The 17,577-nt window shown below is 41.5% G+C and overlaps 1 non-coding gene across 1 annotated transcript; it reads left to right on the top strand.

The window, feature by feature from the left end:
• Nucleotides 1-1,167: 1,167 nt before the first annotated feature.
• On the top strand, nt 1,168-1,274 carry LOC137767898 (U6 spliceosomal RNA). Its single transcript, XR_011074589.1, has one exon. It is a non-coding gene; the product is annotated as a U6 spliceosomal RNA (small nuclear RNA).
• The last annotated feature ends 16,303 nt before the right edge of the window (nt 1,275-17,577 follow it).

The following is a 17,577-nucleotide window of genomic DNA, read 5'->3' as shown; positions in this document are numbered from 1 at the left end:
GAAAATAAACAGAGAACATCCTTTTGTGGGTTTTTACCACTTCAGCCCCCAAGAGCTGGGCTGTCTGCTGTCACTGTGATTATGTAATGGCAATCATGATGATGACATCATGGCAGACACTGTGGGTTTCTCCCCAGTAGCCATCCTTCCCTGCTTTGGCTAACAGATCCCTGTTTTACTCAGCTTAAATTAGCCCTGCATCCTTCGTGGGGCCTTTTAGTTCTGTAATCACGTGGACTTCATGTATTTGAAAGAATGCTCTGATTGGACCCATCAAACTGAATTAACTACTTAAAAAAAAAATTTTTATTGGAGTATAGTTGATTTACAATGTTGTGTTAGTTTCAGGTGTACAATAAAGTGAATCAGTTATACATATATCCACTCTTTTTTAGATTCTTTTCCCATATAAGTCATTACAGAGTACTGAGTAGAATTCCCTGTGCTATACAGTAGGTCCTTATTAGTTATCTATTAGTTATCTATTTTAATAGTGTGTATATGTCAATCCCAATCTCCCACTTTATCCCTCCCCCTCTTTCCCCCCTGCCTAATTAGCTTCTTACAGCCCATTTTGTGAGTGACACTAGCTCAGAGCTCAGGAATCTGCCAGGTTTTACCATCCACATGCTAAGACCAAATGGGCTTCTGCAGGCTGCCTTTTCAGATTGAAAGGATGAAGTGAATGATTCATCCACCAGCTTGAAAAGTTAATTCGTTTGGTGGCTTGTGTGGCATAATTACCAGCACTTACAGATCCCAACAACAGCATCACCGACAAACCCATGGGGAGGTAAGTGGTCATCTCTCACGCTTCTTCTCTCTACCCTCCCTCAAACCAAACTGGTAGATGGGCATATTTTAAAATGCTTCTTCTTATTCATATTGAGCTTGATAATTTTATTTTTTAACATCTTTTTTTACATACTGACTGATTCCACTGATATAGAGTTCAAAAGTAGGCAAGCGAGTATATTCTGTTAGAAGTGAGGACAGAGGGGTTACAGTTACATCAGGGGGCCTCAGGGGTGCTGGTACTGTTGTCTTTCTTGAGATGGGTGCTGGTCATACAGGTGTGTTCATCTTATAACATTTGCGACTTGTGCATTTTTCTGTATCTATGTTGTGTTTTTAGTGTCAATTATTTTCTTAAAGATCTTATTTTGGGCGCTCGCTTCGGCAGCACATATACTAAAATTGGAATGATACAGAGAAGATTAGCATGGCCCCTGCGCAAGGATGACACGCAAATTCGTGAAGCGTTCCATATTTTTGATGGGTACTAGGTATGAATGTTTCTTACAAATTGCATCTGTGTTAAAGCTAATTATTACAGTTCATAATAAGTTTAACTAATTGTATAATGAAAATCACTTTAAAGATCCATATAGAAAGCACTAAAATGTTAAAATATATTTTCAAAACTGCAATAATTGTTTAATGCACAAAGCAAAATCTAAGACTAAATTTTTGTTGTTAGTGCTGTTATTTTGTTCTTCTACTAAGTAAAAGATTTAATAAATGAGCCATTTATGTCTGTTTTCCAAAACAAAACAAAACAAAACAAAACAAAAAGATCTTATTTTGGGGAATTCCCTGGCGGTCCAGTGGTTAGGACTCCAGGGTTTAGGGCTTTCACTGCAGTGGGCCCGGGTTCAACCCCTGGTCAGGGAACTAAGATCCTGCAAGCCATGTGGCATGGCCCCCCCAAAAATCTTATTTTGGCTCTCACTAATTCTAATATCCTTTATTTCCATAGTACTATCTCCACTCATGTTCATCTTAAAACAACACCTCCTGAAAGGTTGACTTAATAAAGGATCCCAGGACATATATACACTACCAAATGTAAAATAGATATCTAGTGGGAAGCAGCCGCGTAACACAGGGAGATCAGCTCCGTGCTTTGTGACCACCTGGAGGGGTGGGATAGGGAGGGTGGGAGGGAGACGCAAGAGGGAGGAGATATGGGGATATATGTATATGTATAGCTGATTCACTTTGTTATAAAGCAGAAACTAACACACCATTGTAAAGCAATTATACTCCAATAAAGATGTTAAAAAAATTTTTTTTTAAATAAAAAATAAAGGATCCCAGACTGAGTCATATCAGGGTGGTGACCTGGACCCCAACTACTAGATATTATTCCTGATCAAGTCTGCCTCCCCTGCTCCCACTAAGTCACCACTTTCTAGGAGTTAATGGCTACTTCCTGACTCACTTTAAAAAAAAATTTTTTTTTCTAATTGTATTTTTAGAAAACACTCTGCTAAGGAGGTCTTCCTGTTTCACAGGAGATGATTTAAGGCCTGTTCCACTGCGTTCTTTGAATATGCAGTTTATATCTTACGTAATACTCCCCCTACCCACCCAAATCACACTTTTCTTGCCTTTAGTTGAATTTATTAAACTGACCATTTACGTGAGCAAGGGCATCACTTTCAAAACCAAGCAGTAAGCAAATGACTAACTGCTTTCCCATCTGCTCACGTTCTACATTGGCTTTCAGGGGTGTTTACCTAATACGTCTAAAGCGGTTGTGAATAAACAAAGTGCAGTTTTCAGAGGAACTGCTCATTACACATTACATCATATGACACTTAAATCTTAGTTCACAAAAAAACAAAACAAAACAAAATCTCTTAAGAAATGCATCTGCAGACAAATTCTGCTTATTCTGAATGTCATTTTGCTCACCATGGTGGCCAGGATATATAAAACATTGACAGAAATTTGCAAAATTTCATCTAATGCTTTCAATTTCTTTTTTTATTTATCAAACTATAATTGATTTACAATATTGTGTTAGTTTCAGGTGTACAGTTTCAGATTCTTTTCCATTATACAATTATTACAAGATATTGAATATAGTTCCATGTGCTATACAGTAAGTCCTTGTTGTTTATCTATTTTATATACAGGGATGTGTACCTATTAATCCCATACTCCTAATGTATCCCTCCCCCTCCCCTTTCCCCTTTGGTAACCGTAAGTTTGTCTTCTATGTCTGTGAGTCTGTTTCTGTTTCATAAGTAAGTTGATTTGTATTATTTTTTTTAGATTCCACATATAAGTGATATCATATAATATTTGTCTTTCTCTGCCTGACTTACTTCACTTTCTATGATAATCTCTAGGTCCATCCATGTTGCTGCAAATGGCACTATTTCATTCTTTTTTATGGCTGAGTAATATTCCATTGTATATATGTATATACCACATCTTCTTTATCCATTCATCTGTTAATGGACATTTAGTGCTTTCAATTTCTTTTGAGATTTTTGGGAAGATCAAAATAGACAAAAGTTTTCTCAGTTTTCCCATTGAGGACCTCTTTTGTGAAGAATGCTTCATTCATTTGATAAACATTTACTTATTATCTACTACAGGCTAAACTCTGTGGCTGATTTTAAATATATATATAGAGAGAGAGCATTCAGAGGATTTAAAATTTTTCAAAAAAGACAGAAATGTGAAAAAATCCCAACAAAGCCTATGGTGAAGAGTACTGAAATAGAGGAACTGAGGTTACAACCCTGAAGGAGGTAATATTGACTCTTGAAGAATAGATGGGATTTTAAAGTGGAGATGGGGAGGAATGAACGTCATTCCAGGTAAAGGGAGCAACTTTAGGAAATGCCAAAAAGTGAAGGAGGACAGAGCAGGGAAATATTGGAGCACAGCAACTAACAATGTGGCCAGAGCTTCAGGTGGGAGAGGGAATTAGGAGTTAATACAGTCCTGGGAGGGAGGGTGGAAGCCAAATTTTGAAGTTTGAATTGAATTGAAGGTTTAAAGAATTTCTCAGGCAAATGGGAGTGAAGGAGTATTGTTACCAGGCTGTGTGTGTGTGTGTGTGTGTGTTAAAATATACCTAGCATGAAATTTACAATTGTAACCATGTTTAAGTGTGTAATTCAGTGACGTTAAGTATATTCACACTGTTGTGAAACCATCACCACCAGCCACATTCAGAACTTCCTCATCTTCCACAACTGAAACTCTGTACTCATTAAACACTGACTCCCTACTCCACCCTCTCCCTAGCTCCTGGCAACCACCATTCTACTTTCTGTCTCTGTGATTTTCACTATTCTGGGTACCTCATATAAGTGGAATTACATAGTATTTGTCCTTTTGTGGTTTATTTTACTTAACATAATGTTTTCCAGGTTTATCCAGGTTGTAGCATGTGTCAGAATTTCCTTCCTTTTCAAGGCTGAATAATATTCCATTGTATGTATATATCACATTTTGTTTATCCATTGACACTTGGTTGCTTCCACTTCTTGGCTATTGTGAAGAATGCTGTTATGAACATGGGTGTCCAAAAATCTCTTCACAACCCTGCTTTCAACACTTTGGGGTTTACACCCAGAGGTGGAATTGCTGGATCATATGGTAATTCTTTTTAATTTTTTGAGAAATCTCCACACAGTTTTCCTTAGAATTTACACCACTTTACATCCCCACCAACAATGTACAGGAGTTCCAACGTCTCCACCTCCTCACCAACACTTGTTATTTTGTGTCATTTTGTGGGTTTTTTCTTTTTTAAATAAGAGCATCCCAGCAGGTGTGAAGTAATATATTGTTGATTTGTTTTGTATTTTCCTAATGATAAGTGATATTGAGCATCCTTTTATGTGTTTATTGGCCATTTGTATATCGTTTTTGGAGAAATGTCTACTTGAGTCTTTTGCCCATTTTTGAATTGGGTTGTCTCTTTTAATATTGTTGAGGTGTAAGAGTTATTTATGTATTCTTGATATTAATCCCCTATCCTCTATAGGAATTGTAAATATTTTCTCTCATTCTCTGGGTCGCCTTCCACTCTGTTAATAGTGTCCTTTGATGCACAAAAGTTTATAATTTTGATGATATGACTTATTTTTCTTTTGTTGCCTTGCTTTTGGTGTCATATCTAAGAAGTCACTGACAAATCCAATGTCACAAAGTTTTTCTTCTTCTTCTTTTTTTTTTAATTGGGGTATTGTTGTTTTACAATGTTGTGCTAGTTTCTACTGTACAGGGAGGTGGAGTTCCCTGTGCTATACAGCAGGTTCTAATTAGTTATCTATTTTATACATATTAGTGTATATATGTCAATCCCAATCTCCCAATTTATGTTTTCTTCTAAGAGTATTATATTTTTAGCTCTTACATTGAGGTCTTTGATCCATTTTGAGTCAATTTTTAAATACGGTGTCAGATTAGGGTCTGACTTCATTTTTTTGCATGTGGATACCTAGTTTTTTTGTTGAAAAGACTGTCATTTCCCTATTGAGTGGTTTTGGCACCCTTACTGAAAATCATTTGACCATATATGAAAGCTTATTTCTGGGTCCTCTATTCTATTCATTGGCCTATATGTCTGTCTTTATGCCAGTGCCACACTATTTTAATTGCCATAGCTTTGTAGTAAGTTTTGAAATCGGAAAGTGTGAGACCTCCAAATTTGTTCCTCTTTTACAAGATTGTTTTGGCTCTTCAGGTTTCCTTCAGATTCTATACAAATTTTAGGAGAGATTTTTCTATTCCTGCAAAAAGCATTGTTGCAATTTTCATAAGGGTTGTATTGAATCTCTGGATAGCTTAGTATTGACAGCTTAACAATATTAAATCTTCCAATGTATGAACAGGGATATCTTTCCATTTATTTGTGATTAGGCTTTTATATATTTTAAGTGACATTTTATTTTTAATTAACATTTTCATTCTGTTCTTGTAACTTGAGATAAAAGGGGCTGTAGAATGTCACACAGCAGGTGCATAATAAAAGTATGTTACTGAATCAAAAACAAAAAACACCAAACGGAACAACAAAGCAGAACAATGGTTGCAGTTTCATAAACTATGCCCACCAATACTAAGATTTATCATAAACACCTAGGTTTACTTAAATAAGGCTGTGATGTTGGTCATTAATTTCTTTTCCCCTTCCCTCTTTCCTTCTTTCCACAATTTCTCCTTTGCTCTACCCATCTCAAGCTTCCACTCAGGGATCTGCTCTCTTAGACAAGGAGGTTATGATTTTAAAGTCTAGCCTAATTTACTTAGAGTGAAATTCACCATTTTAAAGTGCACAGTTCAGTGAGTTCTGACAATGTTTACAGTCATTTAATCTTCAGGGCCAGGCTTTGGACAGTGGACTTGATGGCAGCTTTCCATCAAGAGGGAAAGAGGGAAGCTTCTCCCCTTCCCTCTTTCCATCACACATGGAAAAAGTGGGTTTGCTGTTTGGTAGTTTCTCAAAAATCAAACATAAAATTACCATATGACCCAGCAATTCCACTTCTAAGTATAGATCCCAAAAATTAGAAACAGGGACTCAAACAGATACTTGCACATCAATGTTCACAGCAGCATTCAGCATTAGTCACAATAGCCAAAATGAGGAAATAACTCAAATTTCCATAAATAGATGAATGAATAAACAGAATGTGGTATATACATACAATGGAATATTTTTCAGCCATAAAAGGGAATGAAGTTCTGACACATGCTACAACATGGATGAACCTTGATAACATTATGCTAAGTGAAATAAGCCAGATACAAAGGGAAAAAAATCATTGCATGATTCTATTTATAGGAGGTACCTAGAATAGCCAAATTCATAGAGACAGAAAATAGAATAGAAGGTACCAGAGAAAGACAAACACTGTATGATCTCAATTATATGTAGAATCTAAAAAAAATTGAACTCATAGAAACAGAGCAGACTGGTGTTTGCCGGGGCTGGTAGGTGGGTTGAGGAGAGAAGAAGTGGGGGAAATGGATGAAGGTGGTCAAAAGTTACAAATTTTTAGTTATAAGATAAATGAGTCCTGGGGATATAGTATACAGTGGTGACTACAGTTAACAATACTGTATTGTATATTTGATATTTGCTAAGAGAGTAGATCTTAAAAGTTCTCACCAGAAAAAAATAAAAGGTAACTATGTGAGGTGATGGATCTTAACTAAACTTATTATGGCTAACATTTCAAAATACATACATAAATCATTACATTGTACACCTTAAACTTACACAATGTTATTTGTCAATTATATTTCAAACTAAGCTGGGGGGAAAAAGGAAGGTACCAGGGGCTGGGAGGAGGGGGTAATGGGGAATTATTGCTTAATGGTCATAGTTTCTCTTTCCAATGATGAAAACTTTCTGGAAATAGATAGTGGTGAGAGTTCCACAACACCGAATGTACTTAATGCCACTGAATTGTACACTTAAAAATGGCAAACTTGGGGCTTCCCTGGTGGCGCAGTGGTTGAGAATCTGCCTGCCGGTCCGGGGAACGCAGGTTCGAGCCCTGGTCTGGGAGGATCCCACATGCTGCGGAGCAACTGGGCCCGTGAGCCACAACTACTTAGCCTGCGCGTGTGGAGCCCGTGCTCCGCAACAAGAGAGGCCGCGATAGTGAGAGGCCCGCGCGCCGCGATGAAGAGTGGCCCCCGCGTGCCGCAACTGGAGAAAGCCCTCGCACAGAAACAAAGACCCAACACGGCCAAAAATAAATAAATAAATAAATAATTTTTTTTAAAAAAGGTAAACTTCATGTCATGTATATTTTACCAATTTTAACATTTTATTTTTTAAAAAATGGGTTTGCCTTACCTCTAAGGGACACAGGTGATTCCAAACCCTCTGGCTAAACACATAACACGCATAAAACCACGAGAATAAATAAAAATATAAAATAAATAAAAACCAATCAAAGAGCACTGCAAGTTGGGAGAAGGTTCGGAAAAGAGAGAGAAAACTGAAGGCAGGGCAACCAGATAGGAGGCTGCTGAGATGGCCCTGGACTGGCCTCAGTTAGAATATGGGCAGAGGAAGAGGGAAGATGGCACCCACACAAGAGGCAGAGAGAACACCAGGACTAAATGAACACAGCACAAGGCAGGAGGAAAGGTGGGAAATGCCAGGCCAGGACCACACTGTGAATTTTGTGAGCCCTAGGTGTTTTTCTTAGAGGACCCCTTCCTCCACAAAAAAAGAAAAATAAATAAATTAGATAATATTTTACTGTTGCATTGGTATAAGGATGAATACAACAGTATTATAGATTATGAACATTTTTTTGTCCTGAAAGTACATTTTTTTCCTTCTGATATTAAAAGAAATCAAAACATTTTCGTGGGCCCCTAAATATTCACATCTGGGCCCTTGGTGCTGCCTCTTCGGAGTGTCCTGGAGGAGGGGGTCCTGGGCCAGCCTGTGCGAGGCGCTGACGGTCTCCTACCTAAGACTCTGCCCTCCTTCCCCTTCCCTGTGGCTTCCTTACCTGATGGACGGCTCCAGGTATTGAGGACTGTGTTACAGCAGATACGTGATCCTGGGGGCAAAGTTGTAGGCTTCGCGTGGGGTTCAGACTGTGGACTCCAGAATCAGAACAAGTTGGGTCCGGGACTTCCCTGGTGGTCCAGTGGTTAAGACTCTGTGCTCCCAATGCAGGGGGCCTGGATTCAATCCCTTGTCAGGGAACTAGATCCCGCATGCTGCAACGAAAGATCCCGCGTGATGCAACTAAGACCCGGCACAGCCAAATAAATAAATAAATAAATATTTTTTAAAAAAAGAAAGAAAAAGAACAAGGTGGGTCTGAATCACAGCTCTCCCTGCTTGACTGTGTAAACTGGAGCAAGTTACTTAACCTTTCTAAGCCATGGTTTCTATCCGTAAAATGCACATAAGAGTTCCTAACATCATAGAGGTTTTTTGAGGCCTAAATGTGATGTGAAACAACCAGCTTAGCACTATGTCTGGTCCACGGCTGGCAAGTGCCGGCATCCCTTGGCTATCCTTAAGTCCGGCACTTACCCAGCACCACTTCTGACTTGGTTTTAAACAGGCACAGTGATTTGCGGTTTGTTATGAGGGGGAAGAGGAAAGGTATGAAGACACCTGGAGAGGGGAAGAGAGAGGGGCAAAGGAGAAGGAACATGACCTATTTCATGCTTTTGCCCAGGACAAGCCCAGTGAGCCTTTATATATGTTAAGGCTTAATAAGAAAGTAAAAAACTAAAGTAGACTAAGTCTGCCTTTATTTAGCAAATATTATTTGAGTGCCCACAATGTGGCAGGGTTTCAGGGGTGGAACAGACAACCCCTGCTACCCACTCCTCTCCCTGCTTGCCTTCCAGACTTCTCTCCTGTTCTTCTGAACAAACACAACTAGACTATTAGCCGATGTGTCAAACACATCCCTTAACCATCGCAGCTTCCTCCGTAAACTCGTGCAGGCTTGGCTCCCATCACCACCTCTTTTTTCCTCCCAGTCCCACTTGCTGAAATCTTTCTGCAAGGCTCAAACACAAAATCAGCTCCTGAATGGAGACTTCTCAACTGGGGAGACCATGCTGCACGCTGCAACCCTGTGTGCGCCTCTTGGGGCCTCCTTTTTTTGGGAGTTCTGTTTCTGCTGCCTGACCTTTCCTCATAAACACAAGCTCCTTAAGGCGAAAGACTCATCTCTGATTCACCTCTGCTCCAGGAACACCTGCTGAATTGAAAGATCAGAGAAAGGAGAGGGGAAAACACCTTATACAACTTCCCGGGCCTCCCAGCTTGGTCTCTGCCTGCTTCACTGTTGAGGAGCTCACATCGGAAGAAAAAGCCCCATTACCATCACACCACGACCATCCCTGCTCTGAGATCTCTGCCCTGGTTTGCGTGAGGGATTTGGCTGCAAAGGTTTGTTAAGGTGTTCAGTGCTCCAAACACAACCTTCACAACAGAAAAAAACAGAAAGGAATGGTGGGGGAGGAGGGAGAAGGACAGGGAAGTGAGCAAATACTCCCGCTGGCAGGTGATCCCTCTTGGGATCTGATCTGTTTACTTCTCCCTAAGGTCTCTGTGGAGGTCATCTCTGTATACGGAGGACAGGCCCTTACTTCTTCTGTCTCAGAGGCGAAACCAGACCCAATTTCTGGGCATCGAATGGACTGGACCCTGGTACCCCAAAAGCTGTCAGCTCTGGGTTTGCACTTCCATTACAGAGCACCACTTCAAAACATGACTTTAGGTATTAGCTTACATGTACGTATGTCACACGAAGTATGTATGAATAAATATATTGATTATCTACCATAGGCAGGGCCTTGTGCTAAGGCGAACAGAAGATTCAAAAGCTAGAGTTCACTAGAGTTTAAAAGTAGTTTGTCATACATGTGGGATGTTCGCTGAAGCACTGTTCACAACCAGAAAAAAAAATTAGAAACAATCTAAATATCCATCATGAGGAGAAGGACCAATAAAATGTAGCACACTGGTTTCCTAGAATACAATAAAGTGCTTTAATGGAAGTAACCAGGGATCATATGTCAACGCTAATAGATCTTGAAAATATAGAGAGTGAAAAAGACAGATTGTAGAATGATGAATATCATAAAATATCATTTATGCAAGTATATACATAAGGAAAATAATACTCTACATATTCTATGAATGCATTAGAATCTGCATGTAAAAGTGTGTTTTTTAAATGGTACAGAGGGACACATACTTTCAGGGAGAGGGGAAGAAACAGAGAAAGGCTGTGATGAAAGGGGTCTTTTGTTTTTCTATAATTACTCTCATTTTTTTAAGTAATTAGGAAGGTACTGCCTAAATACATGAGAAGCTAAGTAATGAGTTCATCGATAACCACGACAACAACCTAAGCGACATCACGGGGCAGAATGGATATACTCTCCCAGGATTAGCATCTGCAATAACGGCTGGGAGTTTAGAAGAGGAAGAGCTGGGCCCTGGGGAGCTCTGAGGAGGAGCTAAGGAATTAGTATTTACTTCCTTGGAAGTCTCTGGGAAAGGGAATGCTGTGACGAAAGTGGAGTGATGTGAAGATTCATCTGGCCACAGGTGTGCAATATAAAAATTTACATTACGAGTGTATGTGGGATTTGTTTTTCCTCATACTTGTCAGACTCTGGAATTGGAGGGCACTATTTTTTTAACTTGTCAGGCTCTGGAAATTGAAGAACACGGTATTGCACAAGCTAAGCTCTGAGAGGAAATCACATTAGGAGAATGAGGGATGTTTTGGTGTAACCCCTGAGCCAAACTAGGGATCGGGGCCTCCCGGGGGATCTGGGGGTCAGTGACGTTCACTAAGTTTCCTTCACTGGTCTGTCAGCTCCTCGGGCTGGGGCTGTGACATCTTCCTTCCTGGAGCCCCAACGTAGAGAACAGTGCATGATGTCACATCACTCAGTGAACACTTGTTGGATGAATGAGTGGATGAATGAGTGGATGGATGAATGAATATTGCAGAAAGGTCAAAGAGAATAAGGACTACAGAGAGGCTTGTGGCTTGAATGGCTAACTCCCTAGCTCTGAGGAACTTCTGCCCCATTATCCATTCTCCCAGATGGTGCCTGTCCCTAGGAGTGTGGCTTTTATTTGCCTCCCGCCGCCACCTGCCCTCCTCGACTCCATCCCTAAACCCTGGGGTCCTTCTTGGGATGGGGGGAGGAGTGACTGTCAACTTACAGGGAGACCCAGGATACCGACGTCGGAAGAAGATAAAATTAAAAATCATTTGGAGAACTGAGTTGGGAAGATCCTCATAGGAGGTGGGTCAGGGTGGAGCAATGTATTGTATGTTGGAGGCGGGGGGGTGGGATTCTAATCCAAGGCGGAGGGGAAATGAGCCTATTGGAAGAGAGGATCAGGCAGGTGGAAGGACTGGGGCCAGATATCAGAAAATTGGTTGAGGAACTGGTTCATGCAGAGGTTTTTCAAACGTGGAGCTCAGAATCCCAGGATTTCACAGACAGCCTCCAGGGGTTTCCCAAACAATGAGGTTGCTTCTGCCAAGGAGAGAAGATTAAAACTGCCAGAGGGATCTGTTCATCCATTATCTGCCCTACGTCCTGGGATCTGTTCTTCCATTATCTGCCCTACGTCCTGGGGTTCTGAGTAAGATTTCATTTGAAGGAAGAGACAGGTGTGTGTGTGTGTGTGTGTGTGTGTGTGTGTGTGTGTGTGTGTGTGTGTGTGTGTGTGTGTGTGTGTGTGTGGAGAGAGGAGAGAGGAGAGGAGGGGAGGGGAGACAAGGGGAGGGGAAAGAAGGTCATTCAGCTAAAACATTTGAAAGAACACTGAGTACATAGTCTCTCTCTCTCTTGAAATGAGGTCATACATAAAAAGTATTCTGGGTGGAAAAGGCTCTCAATGAGTGTTTGTATTGGACTAGATGCAGGAAAAGAACTCAATCAAAAGACAAATTCACTTGAAATTACCAAAACTTGCCTAGCCCATCCTATGCTCAGGGTTGGGATTATCCCCAAAAGATCAAAATTAGGAGACTCAAAGCCCAGAGTAAGGGAAGCAGGGAGGTGTAGCTCACTGGTGTTTAGTTCTTGTTAATAATCATTAACACTCTATTGAGCACTTTTCAGGAGCTGTGCTCAACCTTCGCATGCATAATCTCATGAATTCTCACAATAGGCTAGGAAGTAGGCCCCTATTCCCATCTCTACCAAGGCTCAGAGAGGTTGAGGAACTTTTCCAGCATCACAGCAGATCACAAGCAGCAGAGCTGGACTTTGAATCCAGGCAGCCTAACTTCAAAGTCCCTGAGCATAAGATGCAGTCATATCTCCCAAAGACCATGCCCTGAGCAGGTGTGGTTGAAGCAAGGTGCAGGCACCTGCAGCACCTGCACCTTCCTCTTCTGAGGAAGAAAGAACAACACTTTCATTTCTGACAGGGTTCCATGTGACACAATCCCTCATAGAAAAAAGTCCCTCATAGAAAAACCCTGTCTCTGTTGGGGCAGTTGCCTCCCTGGAAACCTTGGGTGGACTGACCACACCTGGAAGTTGCATTCCCTTCTTGATGCCACATATCTGAGAACTTAAAGGTATCTCACCTTCAATCAGTGAACAGGAGGATGAAGGGTCTGGCTAACTATAAAGGAAAATGAGGACATTTAATTTAAAGAAGAGAAGATTAGAAGGGGAGAGCTATCTCAAGCACTCAGAAAGTTTTCTCAAGGAAGAGTGACCAAGTTTATTTTGTGCAGCTCTGGGTCGCAGAACCAGGGTCAGTGGGAAAGTAAGAGGGAGACAAATTTAGAATCAATATTACAAGTGATTTTTCTTTTGATCTGTTTGAAAATGAAGTTGGCCACACTTAAGATAGTGAGAACCCCGTCAGAGGAAGCAATCAAGCAAAAACAGGAATCATGAGTGCTAAGAGGGAACTCATCTGTTGGGTAGACGATTAAAATGACTACTAAAGCCTCTTCTGACTTGAAGATTCCACAAGTTTATAATTATGATGTTTCTTCTCCTTTTCAAAATTTCTCACTGAGCCAAAGACTTAAGAATGAACCCAATGGTCATTCCAGCCACTGAAAATATAATGCCTTATAAATTCTTATATTCTGCATGTCTGTGTGAAGGGAGCCCCACCTATGACACAAGCCTATATGTCTGTCAGCAGGGGCAACATTTTTCACACTAATAGTACAAGTCAGAATAAATACCATCTCCATTTGGGAGACAGTCTTTGACAGAAGAGAATTGGCCTGCTTGATTAGGAGTATATGTCAGGCACTGATAATAGGGAAATCCTTTTCTGCTGAGCCCTAGAACCTGAACAGTCATAATGAGACCGATTTAATGAGCCTCCTGTTTGTTCTACACCAATATTAATTATAACGCTGTCACAGAAGGCAGCCAGCTCGAGATAAAATAGGTAAAATGCCCAGGAATTGGACTGGATTCAGAATCTTTTCCCCAGATATAAATAAGCTTGCAGTCATGTATATAAGTCTCTAGCAAGCAAGTGGATTTAACTCCTTCTTTAAGCTGTTTGGAAGAAATACTTATGGAGTTGGTCTGAACAGCAGAAATGCTTCTGAACTTTGGGTTTGTCCTCAGAATGCGTCTACCCCAAATCTGTCTGACTGACTGAGTCTGATCAGTACCAACTTGTTGGTACCAACTTGTTGCTCCCTTGGAAAGAGAAGAAAAAGGCCCTTCTTGTTGAGTAGGTAGGCACACCTCCAACCCTTCATTTTGGTCAGGTCTCACAAATCTCTCCCCTTAAAGAAATGGAACTTCTTTCAGATAAAACTTAAACTGGGAATTGTCATCAATCCGGTTGAATAAATCATCACCAGGGGCCTATTTACTGCTAATACATATTGAGCTCTACCAGGCACTCTTGTAACACAAATTACCTTGTGGTCAGTACTGACAGTGTGCTCTTTACAGGAAGCCCAGAGATGTTAAGCACTTTGTCCAAGGGCACACAGCCAGTTTGAGTCAGGATTCAAACCCAGGCTGACTGATTCCAGAACCAGGGTGCTTAACCACAGGCCATGCTATGCATGGTGTTTGCAGGTGGTTTATTCATTCAGCAAGTGTTAACCGAGCACCTCCTATGTGCCAGGCATGTGCTGAGCAGAAATGAATAAGACACAGGCCCTATCCAGAGTAGTTCAGCAATTCCAGCAGATTGTAACAAACTGTCCCATTCCCTGGATGTCAGCAAGGGCTCCGGGAAATGAAGTGTAACCAGAGACTGTAAAGATAAGTAAGAATTAAGCAGTGAGTGGAGAGGGGAGCCTGAGAAGGAGGAGGTTACCAAAGGAATCCCTGGGATCAGGATGGCAGGAGCACAGCATTGTGAGATATCGAGGAATTACACAACAGAAAGAGGAGAGAGCTTTCTGACAGAAAGGACTTGGGAGGAGGCAAAACTTGAGCTTGGTCCTCAAAAATAGACACAGTAAAAGAAGATGAGCAGTGTATCTGACATATACTTTAAATCTGCTGAAATTTTTTCATATTTACATAACTCACTCCAACTCAGACCCAGGGAACTTTGCCACATGGATAAAGGATTGACTCCAAGGGGTTAATCGCCTGCCAATCAAAAGAGGCCACAATGGTTCTCTTCTCTTTTCTTACTAAATTCACATTGGTGAGATTGTGATGGTCCAAAGATGGTGGGCAGCTGATGAAGGAGGCATGGGAGAGGACAGACATGGAATCCTGAGCCTTGACTCAGGCAGACTGCGGTTACTCAGAATCTGACACAGAGCGGCAGAAAGAATTAGAAGCAAAGCAAAGGTCCATAGGCCTGAAAACTCACACCAGTCCCTGGCTCTGATCCCAGAACCCACTGACTTGTGAACCCATGAAGTGGTCCACGTCCACCCACAGCTTCCCACCACCAGCATGCAGGTGGCCTTGCCTGGACCGCCTGGCTCTGCTCGTCTCAGTGCTGCCTGCCTCTGCAGTGGCTCTCCAACTTTAGTGCAGGCTGGAATTGCCTGCAAGGCTGACTGAACCACAGATGGTAGACCCCACCTTCAAAGTTTCTGATTCAGTAGGTCTGGGATAGTGCCAAGAATTTGCATTTCTAACAGGTTACCAGGAAATGCCGATAGTGGTCCCACACTGTGAGAACTGCTGCTCTATGGCACAAGGCAAGTTGTACCTCTCCAGGAAGACTTCCCCCAGCACTCCAGCCCCTCTGGCTTCTTTTCCCAGTCTTACTGCACGTTTAAGTTAATACATACTGCAAAGACAAACCCACTGCCTTGAGAAGAAGCCAGACAGGCAATGGAAAATGAGGGAATTGGATGAGCTCAGATGTATATACATTCATTGTGTGAGAGATGGGAATGATGGTGACCTGGAAAATTCAGGCCCCAATAAAAGGGGGCAACTCACTCAGCTCTAGTCAATTTTTGCTGGGTGTCCTTGCAAGTTCAGGATTGCCAGGTCTTCTTGCTTTCACAAGAAGGTAGAAATCATGATTTTTTTGTAAAATATCCCAATTTCTCAAAGTTGGTTCAAGATTTTTAAAGACAATATCAGGATCGGTCAGGTGACCTCTTTAGCCTCCTGCAGCTTTAATACTTGATGGTTTGGGCTTGTGGTAAAGTATTTGGATGATGTGTTCTGGCCTATCTCAGGGAGGAAGATTAGAAACACCTCCACTCTATGAGGGCCACTCACCCTTGTCATAGTCTTTCCAAAAACCCCTTACCCAAGTCTAATCATGAGAAAAACACCACAAACCCAGTTAGAGGGACATTCTACAGGAGACCTGACTGGCACTCCTCAAGACTGTTAAGGTCATGAAAAGCAAGGAAAGACTGAGAGACTGTCACAGACCAGAGGAGACTGGGGTGCCATGACAACTAAATGCAATGTGGTACCCTGGAGTGGATCCTGAAATAAAAAGAGGACATTGATGGAAAAACTGATAAAAATCCAAGCAAAGTCTGGAGTTTAATTAATAGTAGGGTTCCTCATCTGTAAAATGAGAGGGTTGGAGCTGATCCTTCTACCACAAGTGTGTTCCATGGCCCAGCAGCATTGGCATCACCTGGAAGCCTGTTAGGAATGCAAAATCTCAGGCCCCAGCCGCACCTACTGAATCAGAGTCTGCATTTTAACAAGAATCCCTGAGGTGATTTGTATGCTTGTTCAAGTTTGAGAAGTACTGGCCTATTTCTCAAAGTTTAGTGTGCATCAAAGTCACCTGGGATGCTTAAAAATGCAGATATCTGCTTATATGTGGAATCTAAAAAAAAAAAAAAAGATGCAGATGAACTTATTTACAAAACAGAAATAGACTCACAGAGAATGGATGTATGGTTACCAGGGGGGAAGGGTGCAAGGGAGGGATAGTCAGGGAGTTTGGGATTGACGTGTACACACTGCTGTATTTAAAATAGATAAGCAACAAGGACCTACTGTAAAAAAAGAAAAAAAAATTTTTAATTTTTTAAATGTAAAAACTTTTTTTAAATGCAGATATCAAAGCCCCATCACAGATCAACAGACAGGAAACTCTGGACAGGGAGACTGGGACTCAGCCTTTTTCATGAGCTCCCCAGGGCCTCACTTTGAGAAACACTGCATGGCTTGTGCCCTCTCACCCCAAACCCCACTGAACATTCTGTTTTCGCCTCACCTTACAGCCTCTCCCTGGCCCCAGAGCCCCTGGCTGCTTGTCTCTTTCAGATCAGGAGTCCCAGGCTGGTGTTCCAGGCAAATTCACCCTCAGGGAGGGGAAGGGGGAGCCGTGATTTGCAGCATTTGCATGGTGGAAATACGCCCACCACAGTGGATTTCAAGCACCCAGTGTGATGTCCCTGAACACGGAATTGGGGAAAGATGGGCACACTCAGTCCTTTAGTAGGCGTGGCTGCAGCACACCAGAGTTCACGGCCCTTGTTTCACTTGCAGTAATTCTCAGGGAGCCAAGCCTACCTTTGGTTCTTATTGAAATGCCAGTCATGCGCTCAACACTCTACTAAAGGTTGTAGAGGACAGCAAAGTGGCATAAAAGATTAGGCAATAGGGTTGAGTGATTCAGCGCTCAGGCTCTAAGACAGGACTGGATTCAAATCCAGATCTGCCTCTTATAACTGTGTAACCTTGGACAAAATAAATTGCTTAACATCTTTAAGCAATTTACTTTGTAGAAATAAATATGTATGTACACGTATGCACACATGCAATATATATATACATATATGATAGTGCCAAATACTGAGAAAAAATATATATAAATACATGTGTGTGTACAGATATATT

This window comes from Eschrichtius robustus, chromosome 7 (assembly GCF_028021215.1).
Source record: "Eschrichtius robustus isolate mEscRob2 chromosome 7, mEscRob2.pri, whole genome shotgun sequence".
Lineage (NCBI taxonomy): Eukaryota > Metazoa > Chordata > Mammalia > Artiodactyla > Eschrichtiidae > Eschrichtius > Eschrichtius robustus.
The sequence above is the reverse complement of the archived record's forward strand: the minus strand, read 5'-3'. Positions and strand labels throughout refer to the sequence as shown.